The sequence below is a fragment of the Odocoileus virginianus genome, chromosome 18 (assembly GCF_023699985.2).
Source record: "Odocoileus virginianus isolate 20LAN1187 ecotype Illinois chromosome 18, Ovbor_1.2, whole genome shotgun sequence".
NCBI classification, from domain to species: Eukaryota; Metazoa; Chordata; class Mammalia; order Artiodactyla; family Cervidae; genus Odocoileus; species Odocoileus virginianus.
In genome coordinates this window covers 43,086,869-43,113,985 of record NC_069691.1, presented here as the reverse complement: position 1 = coordinate 43,113,985, position 27,117 = coordinate 43,086,869, and the positions used below count along the sequence as shown (strand labels likewise).

The following is a 27,117-nucleotide window of genomic DNA, read 5'->3' as shown; positions in this document are numbered from 1 at the left end:
TATTCTGTCCTTTAAAAATTGTGTATTGTAGAGTGATATGTGCTGTTCATATATTCAGAATCTAAGTGTCTTATCAGAAAATTATTTGTAGATATTTTCTTCCTTCTGTGGATTGTCTTTTCACTTTCTTGATGCTGTCCTTTAAACACAATAATTTTTTTTTTTTTGGAATCCTAACATAACTGTTTCCTTCACCACTAGACTTTTAGTGTTACATCTCAGAATCAGTTGCCTATTCCAACACCACAAATATGTATGGAGAGTTTTCATTTGGAGAATATTTTATTATTTTTAGACCTTCAGTTCAGTTCAGTCACTCAGTTGCGTCCGACTCTCTGTGACCTCATAGACTGCAACGCAGCAGGCTTCTCTGTCCATCACCAACTCACAGAGCTTGTTCAAACTCAGGTCCATTGAGTCAGTGATGCCATACAACCATCTCATCCTCTGTCATCCCCTTCTCATCCTACCTTCAGTTTTTCTCAGCATCAGGGTCGTTTCCAATGAGTCAGCTGTTCTCATCAGGTGGCCAAAGTATTGGAGTTTCAGTTTCAGCATCAGTCCTTCCAATGAATATTCAGGCCTGATTTCCTTTAGGATTGACTGGTTTGATCTCCTTGCTGTCCAAGGGACTCAGTGAGTCTTTTCCAACACCACAGTCTGAAAGCATCAATTCTTTGGTGCTCAGCTTTCTTTATGGTCCAACTCTCACATCCATACATGACTACTGGAAAAACTATAGCTTTAACTAGACAGACCTTTGTCAGTAAAGTAATGTCTCTGCTTTTTAATATGCTGTTTAGGTTTGTCATAATTTTTCTTCCAAGGAGCAAGTATCTTTTAATTTCATGGCTGCAGTCACCATCTGCAGTGATTTTGGACCCAAGAAAATAAAGTCTATAACTGTTTCCATTGTTTCCCCATATGTTTTCCATGAAGTGATGGGACCAGATGCCATGATCTTTGTTTTTTGAATGTTGAGCTTTAAGCCAGCTTTTTCACTCTTCTCTTTCACTTTTATCAAGAGGCTCTTGCTTTTTTAAATTTTTTTTGCTTTCTGCCATAAAGGTGGTATCATCTGCATATCTGAGGTTATTGATGTTTCTCCCAGCCATCTTGATTCCGGCTTGTGCTTCATCCAGCCTGGCATTTCACATGATATACTCTGAATATAAGTTAAACAAGATGACAATATACAGCCCTGACATACTTCTTTCCCATTTTGGGACCAGTCCGTTGTTCCATGTCCGGTTCTAACTGTTGCTTCTTGACCTGCATACAAACATGTATACAGGTTTTTCAGGAGGCAGATAAGGTGCTCTGTTATTCCCATCCCTTGAAGAATTTTCCAGAGTTTGTTGTGATCCACACAGTCAAAGGCTTTAGTGTAGTCAATGAAGCAGAAGTAAATGTTCTTTTGGAACTCTCTTGCTTTTTCTATGATCCAATGGATGTTGGCAATTTGATCTCTGGTTCCTCTGCCTTTTCTAAACCCAGCTTGTACATCTGGAAGTTCTCAATTCACATACTCTTGAAGCCTAGCTTGGAGAATTTTGAGCACAACCTTACTAGCACATGAAATGAACACAACTGTCTGATTGTTTGAACATTCTTTAGCATTGCCTTTCTTTAGGAGTGGAATGAAAACTGACCTTTTCCAGCCTGTGGCCACTGCTGAGTTTTCCAAATTTGCTAGCATATTGAGTGCAGCACTTTCACAGCATCATCTTTTAGGCTTTGAAATAGCTCAACTGCAATTCCATTGCCTCCACTAGCTTTGTTCCTAGTGATGCTTTCTAAGCTTTGACTTCACATTCCAGGATGTCTGGCTCTAAGTGAGTAATTACACCATTGTGGTTATCTGGGTCATGAAGATATTTTTTGTATAGTTCTGTGTATTCTTGCCACCTCTTGTTAATATCTTCTGCTTCTATTAAGTCCATACCATTTCTGTCCTTTATTGTGCCCATCTTTGCATGAGATGTTCCCTTGGTATCTCTAATTTTCTTGAAGAGATCTCTAGTCTTTCCCATTCTATTGTTTTCCTCTATTTATTTGCACTGATCACTGAGGAAGGCTTTCTTATCTCTCCTTGCTATTCTTTGGAACTCTGCATTCAGATGGGTATATATTTCCTTTTCTCCTTTACCTTCACTTCTCTTCTTTTCACATCTATTTGTAAGGACTCCTCAGACAACCCTTTTGCCTTTTTGCATCTCTTCTTCTTGGGGTTGGTTATATATATATATATATATATGATTCTCCAAAATGCTGAGTTTTATTTGTTAGGATGAAGTAGCTATAATTCTTCCAAACTTCTGACATACAGAGTTAGGAACTAGAAATCCCTTTTGATTCTTTAAATATTATTTCCTTCAGTTATTTGAAAATTGTTAAAAATAGATGGTTAAATTTTTTTTATAATTTCACTAATAAGTTTCCTCAGAGATAGTTTTGATTAATTACCTTTTTGTCTGTGTGTGTCATGCTTTCCTGTTGCTTGGTGTTTCTCATGTGTATATATATATATATATGAACATATATACATTTATCTTTTTATATATATCGATTTTTATGAAATGACATTTTGAATAGTATAATGTTTCAGTTTTAGAAATCTGATTCCCATCTACTTAGAGTTTCTTTTTGTTATAGTTTATCGTCATTAACATTCATTTAGTGAATTTGCTGAACTGGTTCTTAAAGATCGATATTCCTTCTCCTGTGATTTGCAAACTGTCTTAGTTTTCACCTCCTGCTTGAACATGTCCTTGAATTCAGTCAGAGGGAAGAGCTTCGGGCCTTTGCCTGTGTTTCCTGGGCACGCATATAGCCCTATGCACGTGGATTTCCACATCCCCTGGAATACGTCAGAGCTTTTCAAATTCCCTGTTCTCATTCACAAGTTTTCTTTTTTGATTGTTTGATAAGACATTTGGTTGACCCAACTGGTCTCACTACCTCAGGCAATTGTTTGGTTAGCAGATGCCCCAGATTGATTTCAACAAATGCCTTGGAGATTAGACTGTTAGTAGGCAAGTTCTGAGTCAGGTTAAATAAAAATAAATTCTATGAATGGTACCTTTTCAGGAATCTTCCAGGCAATAGAAAACAGTCTCTGGGAGAAGATATTTACAAATCATATATCCTGTGATTTAATATACAAAATATATAAACAGCTCATACAATTCAACACAACAAAAACCAAACAACCTGGTTAAAAAATGGGCAGAGAGGCTAAATAGACATTTTTCCAAAGAAATACAGATGGACAGTAGATACATGAAAATATGTTCAACATCAGTAACCATCTGTGAAATGCAGATCAAAACCACAATTAGATATTACCTCATGCCTGTTAGATTGGCTATTATCAGAAATGCAAGAAATAATAAGGTGAGGATGTGGAGAAAAAAGAACATTTTTCCACTATTTATGGATATGTAAATTGGTGCAACCACTACAGAAAATAGCATGGAGATTCCTCAAGAAAATAAAAATAAAACTACCATATGATCTAGCAATTCCACTTCTGGGTATTAATCCAAAGAATATGAAAACACTAATTCAAAAGCATATATGCACCCCTATGATCATTGCAGCATTGTTAATAATAGCCAAGATATGAAAACAACCTGAAACAATATGAATGGATAAAAATGATGTGATAAACACACACACACATTGGAATACTACTTAGCCATTAAGAAGATAAAATCTTGTCATTTGCAACAATGTGGATGAAACTTGAGAGTACTGTCCTAAGTGGAATAAGTCAGGTGGAGGAAGACAAATACTATATGCTTTCACTCATGTGGTCTATAAAAAGCAACCAAGGAAGCAAACAAAAACCTCAAATAAAGGAACAAACCAAACAAAAATATGTAGATACAGAGAACAGAGCAGTGTAAATTATCAGAGGGGGGAGGAACAGGACAAACACTCCATGGGTAAAAAGTTATCAACATTACTAACTGTGCAGTCATGAATGGAAATTAAATTTTTGGTGATGCGCACCCTGTAGTATATACAGAAGTAGAAATATAGGGTTATACACAGGAAGTTTATATAATGTCATAAACCAGTTTTACTCAATAAAAAACATAGTAAATTTTCAGGCGGTGGGCTTTTGGGGGAAGCCCCAAGCCTGTTCTGTCTCTTATGGTGGCTCCTGGGTAGCTGGTATGTAACTATTATAGTTGTGAGGTTAGTTTTCAAGGCTTCTGTGAAGCTGGGGCTTCCCAGATAGCACTAGTGATAAAGAACCTGCTTGCCAATACAGGAGATATAAAAGACCTGTGTTCTATCCCTGGGTTGGGAAGATCCCCTGAAGGTGGAAACGGCTACCCACTCTGGTATTCTTGCCTGGAAAAGTCCATGGAAGAGGAGGCTGGCGGGCTATAGTCCATAGGGTTACAAACAGTTGGATTCAGTTGAAGCGACTTAACATGCACACACGTGGAACTGGGGAGCAGGGATGAGAATGGTGCAGATTAAATGCCATGAAGCTCTCTGTTCTTGTAAAACTCAGTCATTTTTCTGATGTGTTCAATGGGAGACTATGGGTGTAAGAGTTTGAACAGATTGTTCCTTGGATTGCTGCCTTTGGTTAATTTACAGCATTTTGAAAAAGTTGATTTTAATCATTTCTGCCAGCATTCTCATTACTTTTATAGGTGAAGTGAATTTTGGACATCTTCACTCTGCTGTCCCAGCAGGGCCTCAGTGTGTGCATGTTCTTGTAGACTACTGCTTTTATTTCTGTGGGTTAGAATTCTAAAAGCAGGATTGCTGGGTTAAGGGATATAACTATATTTAGTTACATTAATTATTACAATTTTCTTTGTACAGTAGCTCCAAAAATTCACATTTTATGAAAAACATTGAGGCTAATATTGTCCTCTTTTTGTTTTAATCTAAGAGATCCAAAGTCTTATTGAATTTATTGAAATTAAAAGTCTTTTCACAGGTTCATTGAATATTTGGTTTGCTTCATCATAGATTTCTTTTGCCTATTCATCTAGTAAACTGTCTATTTTAATGTATATTAAATACTTTGAAATTAAATATATATCTGTATTTGTCTATAATAGTGGATTAAAGGGAAATTTTTTATAGTGAAAGAATTTCATATGCTTATACGTTTCATGGAATTTTTCTAATAAAAGAAGATGGGGCAGGTGGAAGGAGGTCCAGGAGGGAGGGGTATATGAATCCAAATAACTGATTTACTTCATCACACAGGAGAAAATAACATAACACTGTACAGCCATTATACTTCAATTAAAAAAAGAGTAACTGTTAAAAAAGCTGGTGAGGATACAACTTGGTATGGAGAAGAAAATAAACACAAGAAAAAAAATTACATGATGTTAACTTCAGAGCAGCTTTCTGTCACAATAAAGTGTTTAAAATGCAATGTGTTTGCTTTCTACTCCATTCTCTGAGTTGCAGAGAAAGTTCCAGAAACTCATTTTTTTCTCTACCCTTCAATACCTACTGCCTTGAACTTACCAGAATAAATGCCACTATGTCATATCTGACAGTAAAGGATACCTGGATTTTCTGGTCACCCTTCTCTTACTGTGGCCTAGTCTCCATAAAGTACTATAGATCTCCTATTCTTTCTACACGTCCCACTAACTCCCTGCACTGTCCTCTGAAATTATTTGTTACCAAAAAATACTCTGTATCTTCAACCTATGTCTGGAATTTACCTTCTCTTTCCTTCTAGGGAAGTTCCCTTACAGCCTTGGCTCTCCTTTGAAGACATCACTTCCCCTAGCACTCTCTCGTGATGGCTCTGTCCTTATTTCAGTGTCTTCCCTGACTCTTTCAGAACATTCTCTTTCTCGTCTCTTGCATCCCTGGCTTTGAATCTCAAGCATCAGATTTGATCACACACTGTGTTCCATCAACCCCTGTGTTCCATCAGCTGTCTATTGTAGTAGCTCCTGGTTCCCCGTCACTCTCTCCAGCGATCATCTCTTGAGTGATCTTGCTTTCTACCCTACCTCCTGCCTACATACTACTCTGAATGCCACCTCCTGACTTCTAGCTTACTCTGTTTAGTGTCCTAGCTCTTATAGTCCATTGGCTTTTTCCAGGATTTCCAGTGCACTGGTCCTAACACCTTTTTGCTTTTCCTCGCAACCAAGATGTCTTTCTTTCCCTCTAGGCCCAGAGTAAATCTCATGATTAATCATCATAAAAGCAATCTATGTATACCTCAACTCTCTTTTCCCATGATCCTTCATTATATTTGCTCTTGGAAAAACAGTATGGAGGTTCCTCAAAAAATTAAAAATAGAACTGTCATATGATCTAGCCATCCACTTCTGAATATATATACAAAAGAACTGAAATCAAAGTCTCAAAGAGAATTTAATTTTCTTAAGAGACTGAATTTAATTTCTTGAATTATCTGGTTAAAGACAACCATCCACTTTTAGTCTACCTTTATACTTGTGTAGCTAAATATTGCTAGAAAAGAACATACCATCAAACTGACTAATCATTCACAAGATAGATTTAGTGCTATCAAGTATTCATACATTCCCCCTTCCATTTGACTGGCTGATTAATTTCCATGTATCCCTAAGTTCACACTGCTTTTTCTTCCATTTTTCTTCCACTTGATGGTTGATCTGTATTTCTACTTAACTGAGAAAAATGTATGAAATCAGCAGAAAACATCCACATACAGACCTATCAATGTCTGACCACGACATTTTTTCTGTTTTCCTGCCTATTACCAGAGACAGGTTGTTGATGGCTCTATCCAAAGCCAATTACAGCATTCATATAGTAGATACTTCCCTGCTTTCCTGTACAAGGGTGCTATTCCAGAAAGCCTTTTCTCTCCTGTGTGGTTCTACTGCATTCATGTGGGCCATTAACAATCTCATCTTCCTAAAAAAATTTCAAAAAATCTATCTTGACCCAATTCCAATGCCTACAAGTCTGTTCTATCATTTGTGGAAAAATTCCTGTAAACATTTTCAACACTTGAAATCCTATTCCACTTGTTCATACTTTTCCTATCAATACTTGGCCCCCTAAATCCCCCAGAATGTTTCCATTCACATGTAATGAATACTGTCATGCAAAACCCAATGTCTATTTTTGGCTTTAACATTACTTAACCTATCAGAAGTGTTTTAAAAAAGTTTATCACTCATTTCTATTTTATGTAATTTACTCACTTGGTTTATATTACATAGCACTCTCAGTTTTCTTATGGTTGCTGGTTATTTCTTTGTCTCTTCTCCTGGCTCCCTCACAAATCCTTGGTTTCATCATGTTAGGATGCCAGTGGTCCCTTACTTAGCCTTTTCACATCTTTCTCTGCACAGACCACATTGGTGATATTATTCAGTTTCATGCTTTAAGTACTTGCATATCAGCTCCATGTAGATAATTTCTTAATTTATATCTCCAGCTTAGACATCTCTCCCAAACTCCATACATATGTGTGTGTTTGTATGTATATGCTTGCAAACACATGCACACATACGTGAATCTTCCTGTTCAACACCTCCACTGAAATGTCTAATACCACAGCAGTAGACATGTCTGTGGAACGTGGGAAGATATGCAGTTTCATATAGTCCCTGAGTTAGAAAGAATAATTAAGCCCAGGGCAGGTGTGATGAGATGGTGGAAAACATATGGTTTGGTCAATCATTACTAACCCAGTTGAGCAGGAATTTGTAAATATCGATAACAACAGATTCTTACCAAAGGAAGAACCAGTTACCTCTTCCCTCATCACTTATCCCTAAACTCAAAGTATAGCATTCTTAGGATGAGTTCAGCTATTGATGAAAGTTTTATAATTACCCCTTTGAGATAAGAATTTAATTGCATCAAAACCACTTATTCCTCCAGAATGGAATATGCCTCAGTGCCTCTTAGCAAGAAGAATGTACTTGTGATCCCACCGAGTGGCCAGGGTTTAGTCACCTCATTTTGTGTGTTACATACCGTTTGTTCACCATCCTAACCAGCCCCTAATCATATACTCATTTCTCAAAGTGCAAATCATCAAAAGTACTACCTTATTTTTAGGGAACTATCCCCCTTGAGGTTAACACATCCAACTGACTATTTATTAATTGAAATTCAAATGCATTAGTAGTGGTGGACAAATGATTGTTGCCTAAGAATCTTTCTCTTGTTTATGGCTCAAAATTTATTTATATTAGATGTTGAAAGATTTTTATAGTTAGATTGGCTGACATGCATAACTTCTCATTTCTAGGAATGGAGAAGGGAGGGAGGGAAATCTATACACCCTATATTGTACAGTACATCTCTAGAACTTATTCATCTGGCATAACAAACTTTGTGCCTTTTCGGCAATAGCTCTCCATTTTCTCTTCCCCTGGGCCCCTGGAAACCACCATTATACTCTCTGCTTCTATAAGTTTGACAATTTTAAGTACCCAATATCATGAGTTGGGCTACCTAGGTAGCTCAGTGGTAAAGAATCTGCCTGCCAATGCAGGAGACACAGGTTCAATCCCTGGGTTGGGAAAATCCCCTGAAGAAGGGAATGACTACCCATTTTAGTATTCTTGCCTGGGAAATCCCATGGACAGAGGGGCCTGGTGGGCTGCCATCTGTGGTGTCGCAAAGAGTAGGACATAACAGAGATTGAGAACCATTATGCATATATCACATTTTCTTTATTCATTCATTTATTGATGAATATTTAGATTGTTTCTTTATCTTGGTTATTGTGAACAGTGCTGAAGTAAATATGGGATTTCAGATTTTGGCATTGCAGTGACATTTTGGGTATGACATCAATGGCACAAGAAACAGGTAAGTAGAGCTACATCCAACTAAAAAAAATAAAAAAAAATAAAAGCTTCTGCCCAGCAAACAAAACAAAAGAAACAAAACAAAACTGGAAACCCTATCCACAAAACTAAGAGGCAACCTATAGAACAGGAGAAAATATGTCTAACCCATATGTCTTATATAGAGATTAATGTACAAAATACATAAGAAACTCCTATAAGTTAGTAACAAAAGCAAAAGACCTGATTAAGAAAATAGACAAAGGACTTGAATAGTACTTCTCTGAAGAAAATATACAAATGACCAACATGTACATGGAAAATACAAATCAAATCCACAATGAGATATCACCTGATATATATTAGGTTGCTCCTGCTGCTGCTAAGTTGCTTCAGTCGTGTCCGACTCTGTCCGACCCCATAGACGGCAGCCCACCAGGACCTGCCATCCCTGGGATTCTCCAGGCAAGAACACTGGAGTGGGTTGCCATTTCCTTCTCCAATGCATGAAAGTGAAAAGTGAAAGTGAAGTCGCTCAGTCGTGTCTGACTCTTAGCGACCCCGTGGACAGCAGCCCACCAGGCTCCTCCATCCATGGGATTTTCCAGGCAAGAGTACTGGAGTGGGGTGCCATTGCCTTCTCCGACGTATTAAGTTAGCTAGTCTCAAAGATTAAAAAGTAAAAATACACATTGGTGATGATTGGAGAAATTGAAACCGTGTGCACTGGTGACTCAGACAGTAAAGAATCTGCCTGCAATGGGGGAGACCTGAGTTCAATCCCTGGGTTGAGAAGGTTCCTTGGAGGAGGACATGGAAACCCACTCCAGTTTACTTGCGTGGAGAATCCCTATGGACAGAGGAGCTTTGCTGGCTACAGTCCACATAGTTGCAAAGAGTCAGACACGATTGAGCAGCTAAGCACAGCACAGCACTGTTGGTGGGAATGTAAAATGTCGAAGCTGCTGTGGAAAACAGTATAGAGGTTTCTCAAAAAATTAAAAGGAGGACTACCTATGATCTAGCCATCCACTTCTGAATATATATCCAAAAGAAATGGAATTAAGGTCTCAAAGAGAAAGTAATTTAATTTTCTTAAGAGACCGAATTTAATTTCTTGAGTGGCCAGATTACCTGGGAGGAAAGCACGATACTCTTTTGCGAGATGCCCCTGGAGCTGATATCAAACTATACTTTCCAAGAACCAGTGTGTATAGCTCAGCTCATGATCTATATATGGGTGGCAAAGATGAGATTTCTTCAGTAGCCTCTGCAGATACCTGAGATGTACATATTCATTAAGATCTCTGTATATATATCATTATGCTTTGGTTTGCTTTTGCCTTTTGGTGGTACATTTGTTTATTTTCAACATGTTAATTAATAGTAGAGCTAGGACTATATTTGAAATAAAAGAGAATATATATAGTTAAAACATAATTGTACATTTAGTGAGATATTCAATAAAATATTAATATAGGTTATCTCCAGATATTGAAATTATGAATTAGTTTTCATTTGTCTGTGTTTCTTGTGTTATTCTAGTTTCTACAGTCAGCATGTATAATTCATATAAACATATAGTATGAAAAATTGTTTATACTAATGAGACATTTACATAGTTGATAAGAAAAAACAGATTAACTGGAAGACTTAATCCCACTCTCAGAAAACTCCCTTGATACAGTAGCATTCCATAACTTTGACTAGAAACAGAATGATAATTTCAAGGTTAATTTCACTCATTTAGATTGATAGGGTTATTTGGAATATGGAATGCAGTGCGTACAGCATATCTTTCAGCAGATTATTTCTGACAATATCCCTAAAGACTTGATTGGGAAGTGTTGGCAGGATTTCAGTGTGTTTAGCTGGAGTCATAGTTTTTAAGTGATCACCAGAAAGTAGGTAGATTGATGTTTAATGTCACCCCAAGGGAGGTTCTGTGGCAGAGTTCTAAATCTGACTATATTTTATTTAACAATTTCATTAGTGAAAACAGATTACATGATTATCATAATTTAAATAATAAGGTACCCAACCAGCTGACATCAGACCAAAGAAGACAAGGTCTGATATCTAACAAGCATTATGTGGTTTTAGATAGAGCAAGAAGTTGAAAAGTGATTGTATTTCTCTGAATTTGTAGACATGAGTATTAAAAGTTGTTGCCCAACAAAAAAGTTGTTGGCTTCAAGTCTAGGACAGTTAGTTGCTTATAAAGATACTAAGGAGGTGATGTCAGAAAACTTGATGTATAGGACAAAGTCAACAAATCATGTTTACATGGACATAAAATATATAAAACCTGACATGTCTTGAGTATGAGTTTTTCTGAGAATGGTTAGGAGCCCATTTTAAGTCTACACAGTTCATGTTGTGTGTGTGTTTACATTTCTGAGTCTCAATGTGACTTAGCAGTGAGATGTGTGGATTATTTCTGCAAGTGTCCTTGCCAAGTGCTCATAAATTGTGTGTAGGTTCACTGAGAGGCTTCTGTATAAATTTATGGGGCTATCAATTTTCTGGTTAATTGATCTTGTATTTGATGATTCCAAACATGTTCAGCTCCATTAAATGCAATGTCACTCTTTTCCCAGGAGCCAGTTGATTTCAGTGTCAGTAAAAGGTTGCTATATTAAAAAAAGGAAGTTTTTCTATAATGCTTTACTCTACTACCACACACAAATTACAAAAAATCATATCATCTTGGGAGTAGGAATTTTGTTTCAAAGCATGACACAAAGCCTATGGACTATAAAGGGATAAAAAGCAAATGCACTTTATAACACATGCACATGCACACAATAAATAAAGCAATAAGGGAAAATATATTTGCAAGACATTTGAAAAGGGCTAATATTGTCTATAAACACTGATGTTATCTGTAAAAGGAAAAATTGGAAAGGTACAGACAAAATGATTCTCAAGAATTATGCAAAGAGAAACAGAAATATTTGACTTTTACTTCCTACACTTGCATGTTTTTAGCAAATCATTTGCATTATTTTGCAATAAAATGCGCTTTCAGGCTGAAGTCTTGTCACCCTCTCTACATTTTTTTGGTCTATTTACTCTTTTTCTATTTTAATAATTTATAAAGAAGAAAACAATCTATATGGAAAAATGTTCTATCTATTCATGTGATTCCTCAGGGAATGTGCTTATCTGTAAGCATTTTGTGGGGATTCAGTTTTTATTTCCTGTTTTCCTATTGCACACTTACTCCAAGCATGGATATCTTAAAATAAAGAAAATATTTATTGGCCCTAGATCAAGAACCCAGAGATTTGCTTGACCCTGCAGAAGATTTCCAGCAGAAATGGGTGAGAATGGGGGTGGAAATATTCAGATGTGAGAAAAGACAGTGACCATGTGTCTGTTCACCCTGATGGGTTTTAGACATCACTGATCAGAGGCCACAAGACTGGGGTGTTCTGGGGTCAGCATACTTCCATTGGAATATCGGTCACATGGACCAGTATCTAGATTACAAGAATAAGGGGTTAGAAAAGGTATTCACAACTGGAGGGTGTGTCCTGCAAAACCCTGTGGGCAAGAGAATGCAAATGCTACTGAAATGCATGTGGCAAGTAGAGGATGTGGGTGGGCAGTGATGGCAGCAGATGGGGTTAGAGCTGTAATTGGGGGTGGAGGGTGGGTTAGAGGAGGTAAATCATGGTGTGACTCAGGGATTGAGGTGTCTCCTGTAGGCTCATTGGGTGCTGGTTGCTGTTGTTGAATTCCTCACATCTGAAGAATGTTCAGTTATGTTCTTCACTTTTTTTTTTTTAAATTGTTATTGAAGTATAGTAGCTTCACAATGTAGTGTTAGTTTCTGGGGTACAGAAGAGCAAATCAGCCATATGTATACATATATCCTCTGTTTCTTTGGTTTCCTTTCTATTTAGGTCACTACAGAGGATTGAGCAGAGATTCCTGTGCTATACAGTAGGTTCTTATGTATCTATCTCATACATAGTACTGTGTGTGTGTGTGTGTGTGTGTGTGTGTCTGTGTCTGTGTCTGTGTGTGTGTGTAGGCTTCCCAGGTGGCAGAGTGGTAAAGAACCCACATGCCAATGTGTGAGACACAAGAGACCTGGCTTCGATTCCTGGGTGGGGAAGATCTCCTGGAGGAAGAACTGGCAATCCACTCCAGTATTCTTGCCTGGAGAATCCCACGGACAAAGGGGCCTGGCGGGCTACAGTCCATGGGATTGCAAGGAGTTGGACACTGTTGAGCATGAGCGCAAACGAGCATGAGCGTAAATGCGTCAGTCCCAACCTCCTGATTCATCTCACCTCTTCTCCCCCCTTTGTATCCATACGTATGCTCTCTACATCTGTGTCTCTACTTCTGCTTTGCAAATAGGTTCATCAGTACCATTTTTCCTAGATTCTACATAATCACATTTAACCTGCAATATTTGAGTAATAAGAGGAAGTGACGTCACAACTAGAAGAGCAAGAGGGCAATCTGGGTGTCCGTTTATGAGTGATTTATTTCACTCTGCATAAAGCTTTCAAAGTTTATCTACAGGTAGCAAGGAGGCACACTCGTTTCCTCATTCTTGCAGTATCCTCATTGATGAAAACAAAGACTCACTCTTATCTGAGAACTTCTTCAGTTGGTTGACTTCTCAATTCTTCTGGCCCTCAGTGTAGCTGATGGAACAGATTGAAGAAGTTCACCTTTTTACACTGTTCCAAATCACCATCCAAAGACAAACAACTAAAAGGCATAATTCCTTTCTCTTCCTTTTAAAAGAAATCAAATGAAAAATTATTTTTATTATAATTTTGTGGATAACATAATTATTTTTTAAAACTCCATTTAGAGATAGTTCCACAAGAAAACTTTGCCTTGTATTCAATTCTTGGCCTTTTCTGATGATGCTAACAATAACAGAAATGGAAAGTCTATAGAAAATTCAAAATACTTGTTTTCTGGTAAGTTGAGATTGCTGAGGTAGGAGATGTGGTCTGGGTGTGTTGGGAAAAGTGAAATGTGTTCATATTCAAAAGGGCGCTTTGGAGAATAAAAGAAGTATAGAAGTATTCAGTGTTTAGGAAAAAGTACAGAACAGTGTATTGGATATGATACCAATTTTGGAAAGAGGAAAAGCTACCTCTACAAACATATCTTGTGTGTGTGTGTGTGTGTGTGTGTGTGTGTGTGTGTGTGTGTGTGTGTCTGTGTCTGTGTAGAGAGAGAGAGAATGAGTGTGCATACACACATACATATGTGTGTATGTATGTACAAAACTGACATAAATCTATTTCCTCTGGGAAATAAGATAGTACTACTGGGGGCAAGAGATGATTTCATGATTAATTTATAACTGTATGGTTTTAACTTATCTTTAAAAAGTGCCTTTATTTCATTATTATGGAGGAAAAGTGTATGTAATAAATTTGTGCTATGACAAGTGAAAGCACAAATTTATTAAATGCATTTTTAATACTTGAAAAGATACTCAGTAGCTGAGTTTTCAGGGAGAAATATTATTAAAATGAAATATTAAATCTTATGGAAGCATTCATATACTATTGACAGCAATGTAAGCATGTATAGGGTTCTGGGAAAATAGTTTGATGTTAAATATTAAACACTTAAAATTTTTTTAATTATTCTAGATCCTCCTTCTGAGGAGACTAATTAGAAAGTTCCCCAAACATATATGTAGTTGGTGTGAATGCTAGGATTTAAATTCAGAAGAGTCATAAATAGTTCCTCTAGTATTATTTATTATAACCAAAGGTGTAAACAATCAAAATTTCCTGCAGCAGGTATATGGTTAAATAAATTGTAGCTAAGTGCTCACAATGTCTTTTAAACCAATATTTCTTAATATAGGAATGTGGTCATGATATAGCAATTTTGTTTTTCACAAACTTGCAAATGGAATTCACAAAATGTTACATTTTATAAATATATACTCATATATAGGAAAATAAGAATATATAATAAATTGCTACTTGATCTATCCCTGGGTGATGAGGCCTTGTATATGGATTTTAATTTTGCTTGAAAAGAAATGTATACTCTCTAATTGAAGAAAATGAGATTGCATTTCCTTTGTCATCAAAAATGAAATGAGAGAAGAATATGTTTTAAAAGGGGAAATTATATTTCCTATAGGATTTATTTTCAATTCATAAAGATTAATGAGGCTTTCTAAGTTGTTTATTGGCCTTGAGTTTCCGGCAGTTCTTAAAGATAGATATTATTTTTCATATTTATCAAGAAGATGAATGCTGTGAGTAATAATATTTATGTAGAAAAATAATTTTTCTTTACTATTTAGCAAAGAGGAACTATTTCTCACCATCCATAGAAGAGAAGGACAGTAAATCTCTAGTATTTTACAACGATCAGGTCAATTCAGCACATTTTTCTATCAAAGAACATGCCAAACTGTGAGGATGTATAATCCTTGCAAATGCTTCTATAGAAAAATGCCAATAGCTTCTCCCCATAAACAGAGAGAGAAGGATGCAGTGTCATGAATGATGAGGGGAGGAAAGCACTATGTCAATAAAGTGACATTTTTAGAATTTCAACTGCATGAAAAAAGAGATGTCAGGGTGAATTTTTTTTGGTCATGTTGTTAAGAATTTATAGTCTTAGATGTCACTTATATATTGCTATTATTTTACTATACTAATTCTTTTAAGCGCATTCATATAATCAGAAACCATTTAGTGATACTTATTAAATAACTGCCTGTGCCAGGCACTGTTCTTAACCTTGGGAATACAAATTTAATTGGCTCCAGAGAAACTCACAGTTAAGAAGATCTCATTGCACCTACATCCAAAAAGGATTTGAAGCAATTACAGAGAAAATGCAAGACAATTATAATGCCTGTGCCTGCCTTTGTTACCGGAAAACAATTAGATTTAAAGCATCATAAATATCCCCATATTCTGGATCAGGTCCCATTCCTTCTCCTTTCATCTAATATGGTATCTTGACGTACACAGATTTGTTGACACAAAACAATAAGCACGTTAAACTTAATTTGGTAGCTGGTATATGAAGCAGGCAATTCCCACTTCACCCATCCAAATATTGGACTATCCATCACCTTAGTCATAAACGTTAGAAGAGTGTGCTTCATGGGTGACTTATTGACTTAACAGCATGCCCATTTAAAACCTGCCTCAAGGGAGCATAGTGGAATCTCATTTAATATCAATTATGATTATTGCAATATTTACTGTCAATTCTTTTTACCAATTTACAGAGAAACAACTATACATTAGCAATAAATGCATGAAATTTTTCTGTAGCCCTTAAATAAAAAAATAAAGCAAAATGAGATTATAAACATTTTAGTGAACATTTAAAACACTTATATCCAGTTTACGTGAAGATAGGAGAATTGTTAACTCATTTGCAAATTTATACAAGTTTTCTTTTTTTTTTTTTTTCAGAGCAATTTGACAGTGGCTTTCATGTTAAGGTGGAACTTCCACCCACTCTACCACTGGGTACCTACCATAAAAGGCTTTTTTTCCTTGTGCTGTCTTCTCAGGTCTCTCATCCTTGCTATTCTGCCTGCCTTGCTTCTTTCAGTGGCCAAAGGGTTGACAAATGCCTTATTTATCCATGTAGGACAGAGTACATTAAATAATGTTTGCTTGGAGGAAGATAATGCAACCCATTCCAGTGTTCTTGCCTAGAGAATACCTTGGACAGAGGAGCCTGGCAGGCTACAGTCCATAGGGTTGCCAAGAGTCAGGCATGACTGAAGCAACTTAGCACACATACGTAATATATTATTGGATGGGCCAAAGAGGTTGTTCAGGTTTTTCCATAACATCTTATGAAAAAACATATTTTGGGCCTGACCCACTACAATATATATTGTATATACAAAAAAAGCCCAAAAACCCAAACAAAACTTTTGCTGCTGGAGCAGCTTTCCTCATAACAGGATATTATGGATCTCCATCATTTGGAGCATATTCAGAGTATATCTTGTATTATCTCTTTATATACCAAATGATGTACTTGGAGTCTATTTCCTATGTATATCATTCATATATTTCTGCTACTCTTTACCATGGTTAGATTAGATTTCAGTGGGAGAAAGTCTTTTCTTATCTCCAGCCCTAGGCCATTTTGGTGCTTCAAAGATGAGACACTGACATTACCATACTTGGTCCCAGGTTTAGGCTGAAGTTATTTCCTGTGTGACTTGGTCCTTCTACATCTGGTACCTGAACCTCCATCTTCATGTTAGGAAGTCCTTACAGAGAATGGGGGTTAGAAGGAGTCGTCTGCTCTAAGACTTTGCTGTACTATTATTGGTCAGAATCCTTCTGTGCTTGCGAGCACCTGCAGAAAGAAGGATATTCAATACTTCATGGAAAGAGAATCTAGCAGACCCCTGAGGACTAGCAATAAATAATCCAAGGTAAAGAGGAGTAATCAAATCCAGCACATTTACTGAGGGAGGTCCCAGAGTATCCTTGGCTGATACTATATTATGATCTGATCTCATATGCAGAGTAATATAAATACAGAGGAACACAGTAATGGTATTTAGAAACAAAGAGTACATTTCTCTGAATGCTTTTCAGGAAACTATCTTGTGATAAAGATGGATCTAACTGTTAATAGCAGAGGGGAAGATGTAATTTTGACAATCTCTAAATTGTATCAAAGATAAAAGCATTATTGATTATTATGATGAGGTTTGTATGCAAACTTGGTATCATTAAAAGTCAGTGACTGTTTTTCAGTCAATCTCAGTTCAGTGAGTTAGATCATTTTAAGTGAACCTAAGGACTATTACTTACTACCAAGGGATCAAGTAGTTCCTCTATGGTCTAGTAGGTTCTATCCCTGAGAGACACTATTATTAAAAGGTACTGACATAGTTCTTTATGAAAGTGAGAGTGAAAAATTTGGCTTAAAACTCAACATCCAGAAAACTAAGATCATGGCATCTGGGCCCATCACTTCATGGAAAACAGATGAGGAAGCAATTGAAACAATGACAGACTTTGTCTTTTTGGGCTCCCAAATCATGCAGATGGTGACTGCAGCCATGAAATTAAAAAGACCCTTGCTCCTTGGAAGAAAAGTTATGACCAACCAAGACAGAATATTAAAAATCAGAGACATTACTTTGCCAACAAAGGTCCATCTAGTCAAAGCTATGGTTTTTGCAGTAGTCATGTATGGATGTGAGAGCTGGACTATAAAGAAAACTGAGAGCTGAAGAATTGATGCTTTTGAACTGCAGTGTTGGAGAAGACTCTTGAGAGTTCCTTGGACTGCAAGGAGATCCAACCAGTCCATCCTAAAGGAAATCAGTCCTGAATATTCATTGGAAGAACTGATACTGAAGCTGAAACTCCAATACTTTGGCCACCTGATGTGAAGAACTGACTCATTTGAAAAGACCCTGATGCCGGGAAAGACTGAAATCAGGGGAAGGGGATGATAGAGGATAAGATGGTTGGGTGGCATCACTGAGTCAATGGACATGAGTTTTGGTAAACTCCAGGAGTTGATGATAGACAGGGAGGTCTGGCGTGCTGCAGTCCATGGGGTTGCAAAGAGTCAGACACAACTGAGCAACTGAACTGAACTGAACTGATACACATGCACACATATATCTACAGAAGAGAACTGTGACACACAATTGATAATCTCAGGGGTTTTCTCTACATATACACAAAATCTAATCTAGTCTACACTTATTTTTGTTACAGTTCAACAGTTTCTCTTTAGCAAAATAACTTTAGTTTGGACATATATATATTATTTCTCACATCCCCTTTATCCTTTTACCTGTTGATGAACACTTAGGTGGTTTTCTTATCTTGATTATTATAAATAAAGCTACTAAGAATATTGGCATGCCTATATTTTTTTTGAATTAGTATTTTTTTGTTTCTTCAGATATGTACCCAGGAGTGGAATTGCTGGATCATATTATATTTTTAAATTTTGGAGGAACCTCTCCATACTGTTTTCCATAATGTCTGTACCAATTTACATTTCTACCAACAGTATACAGGGTTTCCTTTACTCCACATTCTCAGTAACAGTTATTATTTTGTCTTTTTGGTGAAAGCCATCTGGCATTGGCGAGGTGACATTTCATCATGGTTTTGATTTTCATTTTCCTGATGATTAGTGACATTGACCATATTTTCATGTGCATGTTGACCATCTGTATGTCTTTGGAAAAAGTCTAGTCAAGTCTTCTGCCCATTTTTTTAGGTTATTGTTTTTATTGTTTGATATTTAGTTGTATGAGCTCTTTATATATTTTGAATATTAATCCCTTGTCAGACATATCATTTGCAAATATCTTCTCCCATTCAGTAGGCTGTCTGTCTATTTTGTTGGTTTCCTTCACTGTGCAAAAGCTTTTAACTTTAATTATATCCCATTTGTTTATTTATTTATTTTTGTGTCCCTTGCCTGAGGAAACAAATCCAGAAAAGCATGAATAAGACTGATGTCAAAGAGGGTACTGCCTATGCTTTCTTTTAGGAGTTCTAAGGTTTCTGGTCTTACATTTAGGTCTGTAATCCATTTTGAGTTTATTTTTGTATGTGGTAGGAGAAAATGTTCTAATCTCATTCTTTTGCATATAGATGTCTTGTTTTTCCAGTCACTTATTGAAGAACCTGTCATTTCTCCATTGTATACTTTTGCCTCCTTTGTTATAGATTGATTGACCATATGTGTGTAGGTTTATTTCTGGGCTTTCTATTCTGTTCCACTCAGCTATGTGTCTGTTTTTGTACCAGCACTGTGCTGTTTTGATTCATGTAGCTTTGTAGTATAGTCTGAAGTCAGGAAATGTGATACCTCCAGCTTTGTTCTTTTTCTCAAGATTGCTTTGACTATTAGGAGTCTTTTGTGGTTCCATACAAACTTTAGGATTGTTTGTCCTAGTTCTATTAAAAAAAAAAGTCTGGGTATTTTGATAGGAATTACATTGACTCTGTAGATTGCTTTGAGCAGTATGGACATTTAACAATACAGATTCTTCTAATCCTTGAACATGAGCTATCTTTCCATTTATTTGTTTTGTCTTCAACTTCCCTTATCAATGTCTTAGAGTTTTCAAATCTTTCACCTTGATTAAGTTTATTCCTAAGTATTCTTTTTGATGTTTGATATGATTGTAAGTGGGGTTGTTTTCTTGCTCAATATTATGTCATCTGGAAATAGTGACAGTTTCACTTCTTCCATTCTAATTTGGATGGCTTTTATTTCTTTTTCTTCTGTGATTGCTGTGGCTCGGACTTCCAACACTGTTAAATATAAATGATGAGAGTGGGAATCCTTCCTAATTTTATAGGAAGAACTTCCAGTTTTTTACCATTGATAAAGGTATTTTAAAATGATATACTCAGTTTGCTATGTAGTTCCTGTTTAAAAACTCTAATGTGAGCACTGGAAAAGAAAGGGTCAAAAGATTTAGCTTCCCTCAAAAAGACACAAGAGTAGCACATGATTCATTGCCTTTTTCAAGTTTTTGTGATAATTGAAATATATTTCAATTTTTCCCCAACTTTCAGACCTGGTCATCATCAACTGTATGTTTTTCAGCGACTACGTTAAAATTTGTGCTGCTAAAATTGTCACCTTTAGCTTGAGTAAAATTTTATGAAAAGCTTAATTGTCTTTGTTTTGACTTTTCCATGCTTATTTAAATTTATGAAGAGATTTTTTTATTCTCTCATATTATCAAAGTCCAAACAACAATTTTTCTAAAGAGGAATGCCTCAGGGTCAGTTGTTACAGCAATTATCAATTACATTTGGCTTCATTTAATTGTTTGCAAAATTAGCTTTTGAAAGTACCATTTAATTTTCTTTCCAGTCTCACTTCTCAAGAAGGTAATTAATGGACTAACTCTAATTAAACATGAATGATAAAGCACAGGGAACTTTTAAATTAAATCATCATTGAACTTCTTCTGTGCTATCTATCAGTTGGTACTTGGGTACTGAGGGCATTTACTACATTAGAGAATTCAGTGCTCTCCTACCCACACTATTCCATCCAATTCTATCACTGCCTGTAGTTATATGTCTAATTTATTAATGTAATCAGAATGTCCCATCTGAGTTCATTTCTTAAATCTGTAAGCTCTCAGAAATGTATTTAAAAATACTCTAGTAGGAGCTGCAAAAAATAATGTCAACATTGATCTGTCTAATCCCTGTGAAATAAGTAACTATGTCCCTGATGCTTAGGCCCTGGTAAGAAAAATATGTCCTGCTGCAAAAATATGTGAGCATCCATTTTATACTGTAGGTGGGAGCTATACCTGCAGCCTGCACCTCCTATCTCATGTTGAGGTATACAACTGAGAAGTAAAAAAAGGAACTTCTCGTCAGAAAACTTTGGGGCAACCCACTAAAAATATCTCTGAATCTCATTTTTGGAAGGGTATAGATATATAAGGAGAAGGCAATGGCACCCCACTCCAGTACTCTTGCCTGGGAAATCCCATGGATGGAGGAGCCTGGTGGGCTGCCGTCTATGGGGTTGCATAGGGTCAGACATGACTGCAGTGACTTAGCAGCAGCAGCAGCATAGATATATAAAATATGTTACCTTGATTGTGGTAATATTCTGGTAATATTCACAGGTTTATGCATATCTTCAAACTAGTATATATTTAAATATGGACAGTTTTCTGTAGGCCAGTTTATACCTTGATACAGCTGTTTAAAAAATAGAATTAGTCTTGAAGTGGCTTTTCATTTGCTGTCCTTTTGAATACATTACCACAAGTTTGGCACCTTAGGACCAAACTCCTTCATTAACTCACAGTGCTGTTGGGCAGACACCTGGGCTGAGATGGCTGGGTTCGTTCCCTGCTCAGGTGCTTGTAAGGCTGAAACCTGTGTGCTCTCATTCAGATTCCAAGGCTCTACGTTGGGTTGGGTCAGAATTTACTTCCTTGCAGTTATAGAACTACCATTCCTGTTTCCTTGGTGGCTGTCAGCTGTAGGCCACTGTCCATGTTCCCCTACCATGTGACCCTCCCAGTCTTCAAAGCATTCCACGGAAAATCTTTTGACTCTGCTTGGGATGCCACAACGAAAGCACCACAGGCTAGGTCACTTAAACAACAGAAATTCATTTTCTCACAGCTCTGGAGGCTGTAGGTCCAAGATCAAGGTGCTTTCTGGTTGGTTTCTGGTGACAGCCTCTCTTCCTGATTCGCAGATGTCTGCCCTCTTATTGTGGCCTCTATGTGTGTGCAGAAAAGCGGCTGGACCCTGGTATCTCTGCCTCTTACAAAGATGCTAGCTACATCGCATTAAGCCCCCTCGCTATGACCTCACCTAACATTCACTGCCTTCTTACAGGCCTTGTCTCTAAGTACGGTCACACTGGGGGTTAGGGTCTCACCATACACATTTTGGTGGGAAACAATTCAGTCTGTGATACTTCCTCCTATCAAATTCTCTCATGGTTGAAACTTTCTCACCAGGGAAAGTCTTGCATCTTCTAAGGGCTCATATGGTCCAACCAGTCCATCCTGAAGGAGATCAGTCCTGGGTGTTCATTGGAAGGACTGATGCTGAAGCTGAAACTCCAATACTTTGGCCACCTCATGAGAAGAGTTGACTCACTGGAAAAGACCCTGATGCTGGGAGGGATTGGGGGCAGGAGGAGAAGGGGACGACAGAGGATGAGATGGCTGGATGGCATCACCGACTCAATGGACATGGGTTTGAGTAAACTCCAGGAGTTTGGTGATGGACAGGGAGGCCTGGCATGCTGCGATTCATGGGGTTGCAAAGAGTTAGGCATGACTGAGCGACTGAATTGAACTGAACTGAACTGATGGTCATATCAGATCCACGATAATCTCTGTCTCTGAAAGTCAGTTGATTTGGGACCTTATTTACTTCTGGAATACTCCTTCAGAGCACTGCCTAGACTTTAGTTTTAAACAGAATAATGCAAAGTTCATGGGGTGAATCGAAAAGGTGTGTCATACTGGGGGTGAGAATCTTGAGGTCCATCTTAGAATGGGCCAGCCCCACATGAGTCAAAGGATATGATGAATATTGCCATATAGCACTGGTGTAGTATTTTATTTATTTTTAAAATTTATTTATTTTTGGTTGCACTGGGTCTTTTGTTGCTGTGGACAGGCTATCTCTAGTTGCGGTGAGCCAGGGTTACACTTTGCTGGCGGTGCTGGGACTTCTCATTGTGGCGGCTTCTCTTGTTGCTGAGCCTGGGCTCTAGGTTCACAGGCTTTAATCGTCACAGCATGTGGGCTCCGTAGTTGTGGTTGGCAGGCTTTCAAGTGCATACTCAGGAGTTGTTGCACATGGGGTTAGTTGCTCCATGGCATATGGAATCTTCCTGGACCAGGGATCGAACCTGTGTCCTCTGCATTGGCAGGCAGATTCTTATCCACTGTACCACCAGGGAAGTCCCTGGAGTGACATTTTAAGACTAGGGGTAGACTGGACAGTGAATATTAGCCCTGCTACTGACTGACTGGGAAAGTCATGTTACCTCTCTGGGCTTTAGTTTTCTTGCCTGAAAAAAGAGACTAATGACCCTTGTTGTTTTAATTTGACTTGATATGTTGGGTTTTTTTTTTTTTTCTATTTATTTTTGGTCTTTGTTGCCGCGTGCAGGCTTCTCACTGCCGTGGCCTCTCTCACTGTGGAGCATGGGCTCTAGATTGAGGGTTTTAGAGTTGTGGCCTATGGGCTTAATTGCCCCATGGCATGCAGAATTATCCTGGACAAGGAATTGAGCCTGTGTCTCCTGAATTGGCAGGCAGATCTTAACCACTGCACCTCCATGGAAGTCCTGACCTGATACGTTAATTTTTAGGAGGCAAGAATTACCTTTTTGTTCTGCTTAGCAGCTTTCCTTTCTTTTGCATTTTGTCTAAACTTGTCCATTTTGCTGTGCACTGACAACAGTGATAATTTCCTCAAAGTTTAAGATAGGATAATGTCACAAAGATGAAAAAAGTATAGCTTAACTCTCCCCTTCTAAAGAGCCTCATGATGCAGAGCATTCCCAGGGCGCTTTAGATAGCCTCCTGACTTGTAATCTGCTCCTGTGGCTCCTTTAGATGGTAGTAGCTCATGTCCACAAGGCTATATTTCAACACTGGATGACAGGCATTTGGAGAGATTTTAGTATTTTTCCGTTTTGCCCTTGTCATTTAACAGGCTCCTTCAAAAGAGTGGTGCACAGCATGGTGGTACAGAGTCCGGTGCTATGAATGTCTGATCTCCTGCTTTCGCATTGCATGACTACCACCTAACTCCTGAGGATTCATAATGCTTATTTTCCCATACTAATTTATCAGCACCACCTCTGCTTTTCTCTTCAGGGCTACCACTCCCCCGTGGCACTCACCAATGCATTGTCAACAGCCTTTCTTGAATTTACGCAGTGCTGCCAGTCATCCTGACTGCCCAAAGCAAAAGAAGAAGGAATTCACTTCCATCTTCATTCTTTGTCAGCTTATAGCAATTCCTGTTAAACAACAACAAACCTCTTAAGCTCTTCAAACAAAATGGATGTGAATCATCCATTGTTTTACATTGACCGCTTGTATATTTACTTAAGTTCTTCAAGGAATACAGGGTGTTTGCATACTATTTCAGTGGTCCTTGAGTACTTATCCCTGTTTGCAATCAATGCAGAGAAGTGTTCATAATGCGTAACTGGCTCTATTCTTTGAGATAATGGCAGTTGATTATGCTAGTGGACAGCTGTAGTTTCCATCTTAATATTGCATTACAGGCCTGGTTTTCCTCCACCCGTGTAGTCCGTGATGATGATGGTGGTGCCTGCTAACTTCTGAGGGCGTTTCCTTGGTGTCCGGTGCTGGACTAAATACTTTATGTATCTTACTCTACATATATTACATACTCCTCATAAAAGCACAATTAAGTAGGTATTGTGATTATTTTATGTTACATATGAAGAAGTTGAATTCAGAGAGCTGAAGTAATCATGTCCAGTCACAGAAACAATAGATTGCAAAGATAGTGGATGGACCAATTATTTCTTAAACCACAGATCTTTCTCTGTTGGAACACATCATAAAATATTCTAATAGGTTTTAAAACCTTTTGCCTAGAAACATAATCTGGTAGGCCAGCCAGAGCAAAGCCTAAGGAGCCACACAGAACTGAATTCAAATTCCATTCCAGTCATTTACTAATTTTTTGTCTATGTCTAAAGTATTTACTCTTTATACTTTGGCTTCCTTATTTCTCAAAGAGGAAATAAAACATTTCATGATGAGTGTATATTTATATTTTTTATTTCACATGGCATGCACAGAGATGGGAATACCAGACCATTTTACCTGTCTCCTGAGAGACCCGCCTAGGCGGGTCCATAAGCAACAGTTAGAACCTGTATGGAACAACTGATTAGATCAGGATTGAGAAAGGAGTACAACAAGGCTGTCTGTTGTTACCCTGTTTATTTAACTTACATGCTGAGCATACCATGAGAAATGCTGGGCTGGATGAGTTATAAGCTGGAATCAAGATAGGTGGGAGAAACATCAACAACCTCAGATATGCGAATGTTACCACTTTAATGGCAGAAAGTGAGGAACTAAAGAACCTCTTGATGAGGGTAAAGGAGGAGAATAAAAAAGCTGTCTTAAAAACTAAATATTAAAAAATATCTAAGATCATGGTATCCAGCCCCATTGCTTCATGGCACAGAGAAGGGGAAAAAGTGAAACTAGTGACAGATTTCCTCTTCTTGGGCTCTAAAGTCACTGCAGATGGTGACTGAAGCCATAAAATCAGAAGACTATTACTTCTTGGCAGGAAAGCAATGACAAATCTAGACAGTGTGTTGAAAAGCAGAGATGTCACTCTGCTGACAAAAGTCTGTATAGTCAAGGCTATGGTCTTCCCAGTGGTCACATATAGTTTTGACGGCTGGATGGTAAAGAAGGCGGAGGGGCAAAGAATTAATACCTTGGAAATGTGGTGCTGGAGAAGAATCCTGAGAGCCCCTTGGACAGAGAGGAGATCAAACCAGTCAATCTTAAAGGAAATCAACCCTGAATACTCACTGGAAGGACTAATGCTGAAGCTGAAGCTCCAATATTTTGGTCACCTGATGTGAACAACCTACTCATTGGAAAAGTCCCTGATGCTGGGAATGATGGAGGGCAGAAGAAGAAGAAGAGGGTATCAGAGGATGAGATGGCTTGATGGCTTCACTAATGCAATGGACACGAATTTGGACAAATTCCAGGAGATGGTAAGGGACAGGGAGGCCTGGCATGCTACAGTCTATTGTATTGCAAATAGTTGGACATGACTGAATGATTGATAAACAACAACATGCAGTCAATTAAGAATGGCTAATGGATGCTGTTGCCATTTCAATAGGAAACTATTGTGATGAATTCATGAAGTCAGCAAATACTTAGTTCTTTAGAGTCACCATGGATACTCCATGTTGGCTTTCCCTAGGTTAGTACATAATGGAACCTAAGAGGCAAGAGATAAGGGTTCCCTTTTCCTATTGTCAGGTTTTCTAATTCTACAACTGTATATTTAGAATGAAATTCCGCATTTAAGCTTTTGTTCATTGTCAAACACTGCTGCTATGTGAAATAAGATATGATCACTGGGTTTTAATAGTTCATGTTTAAGTCTAATTGTAGGATGGAAGAAGAAAGAAAAAAAAGGCACATAACAGCTAACTTTGCTTGGGTACCAAGCAAATTTTATGTACCATAAAAGTGCAAAAATTCTCAATTTTATATCAGAGTAATTACTTGCACCATAAGTCTAGAACTTTCATGGGAATTAGTAGGTAAAATATCAGCAGCACCAAAGCATAATATGACAGGTTAAAATTATTTTGCTTTTCTTTTTATATTCTCAGCATATGTAAACTCTTTAACACCCCCCTTCCCCTAATTTTTTTTTAAATCATTTATTTGGCTGCATGGGGTCTTAGGTGCAGCACACGAAATCTTTACTGGGTCATGCGGAGTCTTTGGTTGTGGCTCATGGACTCTCTAGTTGCGGCACACAGGCTCAAAGTTGCTGCCCGTTGGCTGGCTCCAGAGCACATAGGTTTCAGTAGTGTGCATGGGCTCTCAGTCTGTGGCACATGGGCTCTCGAGTTGTGGGGCATGGACTCCAGAGCAAGCAGATTCAGCAGTTAGGGCACACAGGCTGAGCTGCTCCACAACATGTGAGATCTACTTCCTGGACCAAGGATCGAACCCTCATCACCTTAACCACTGGACCACCAGGGAAGTCCCCTGTCCCCCTAA

General features: G+C 37.8%; 1 long non-coding RNA gene across 2 annotated transcripts in view; it reads left to right on the top strand.

Moving 5' to 3' along the window:
* The window catches only part of LOC139039436 (uncharacterized), a 561,922-nt gene that overhangs the window by 168,128 nt on the left and 366,677 nt on the right, over positions 1–27,117 (top strand). The window lies entirely within an intron of this gene.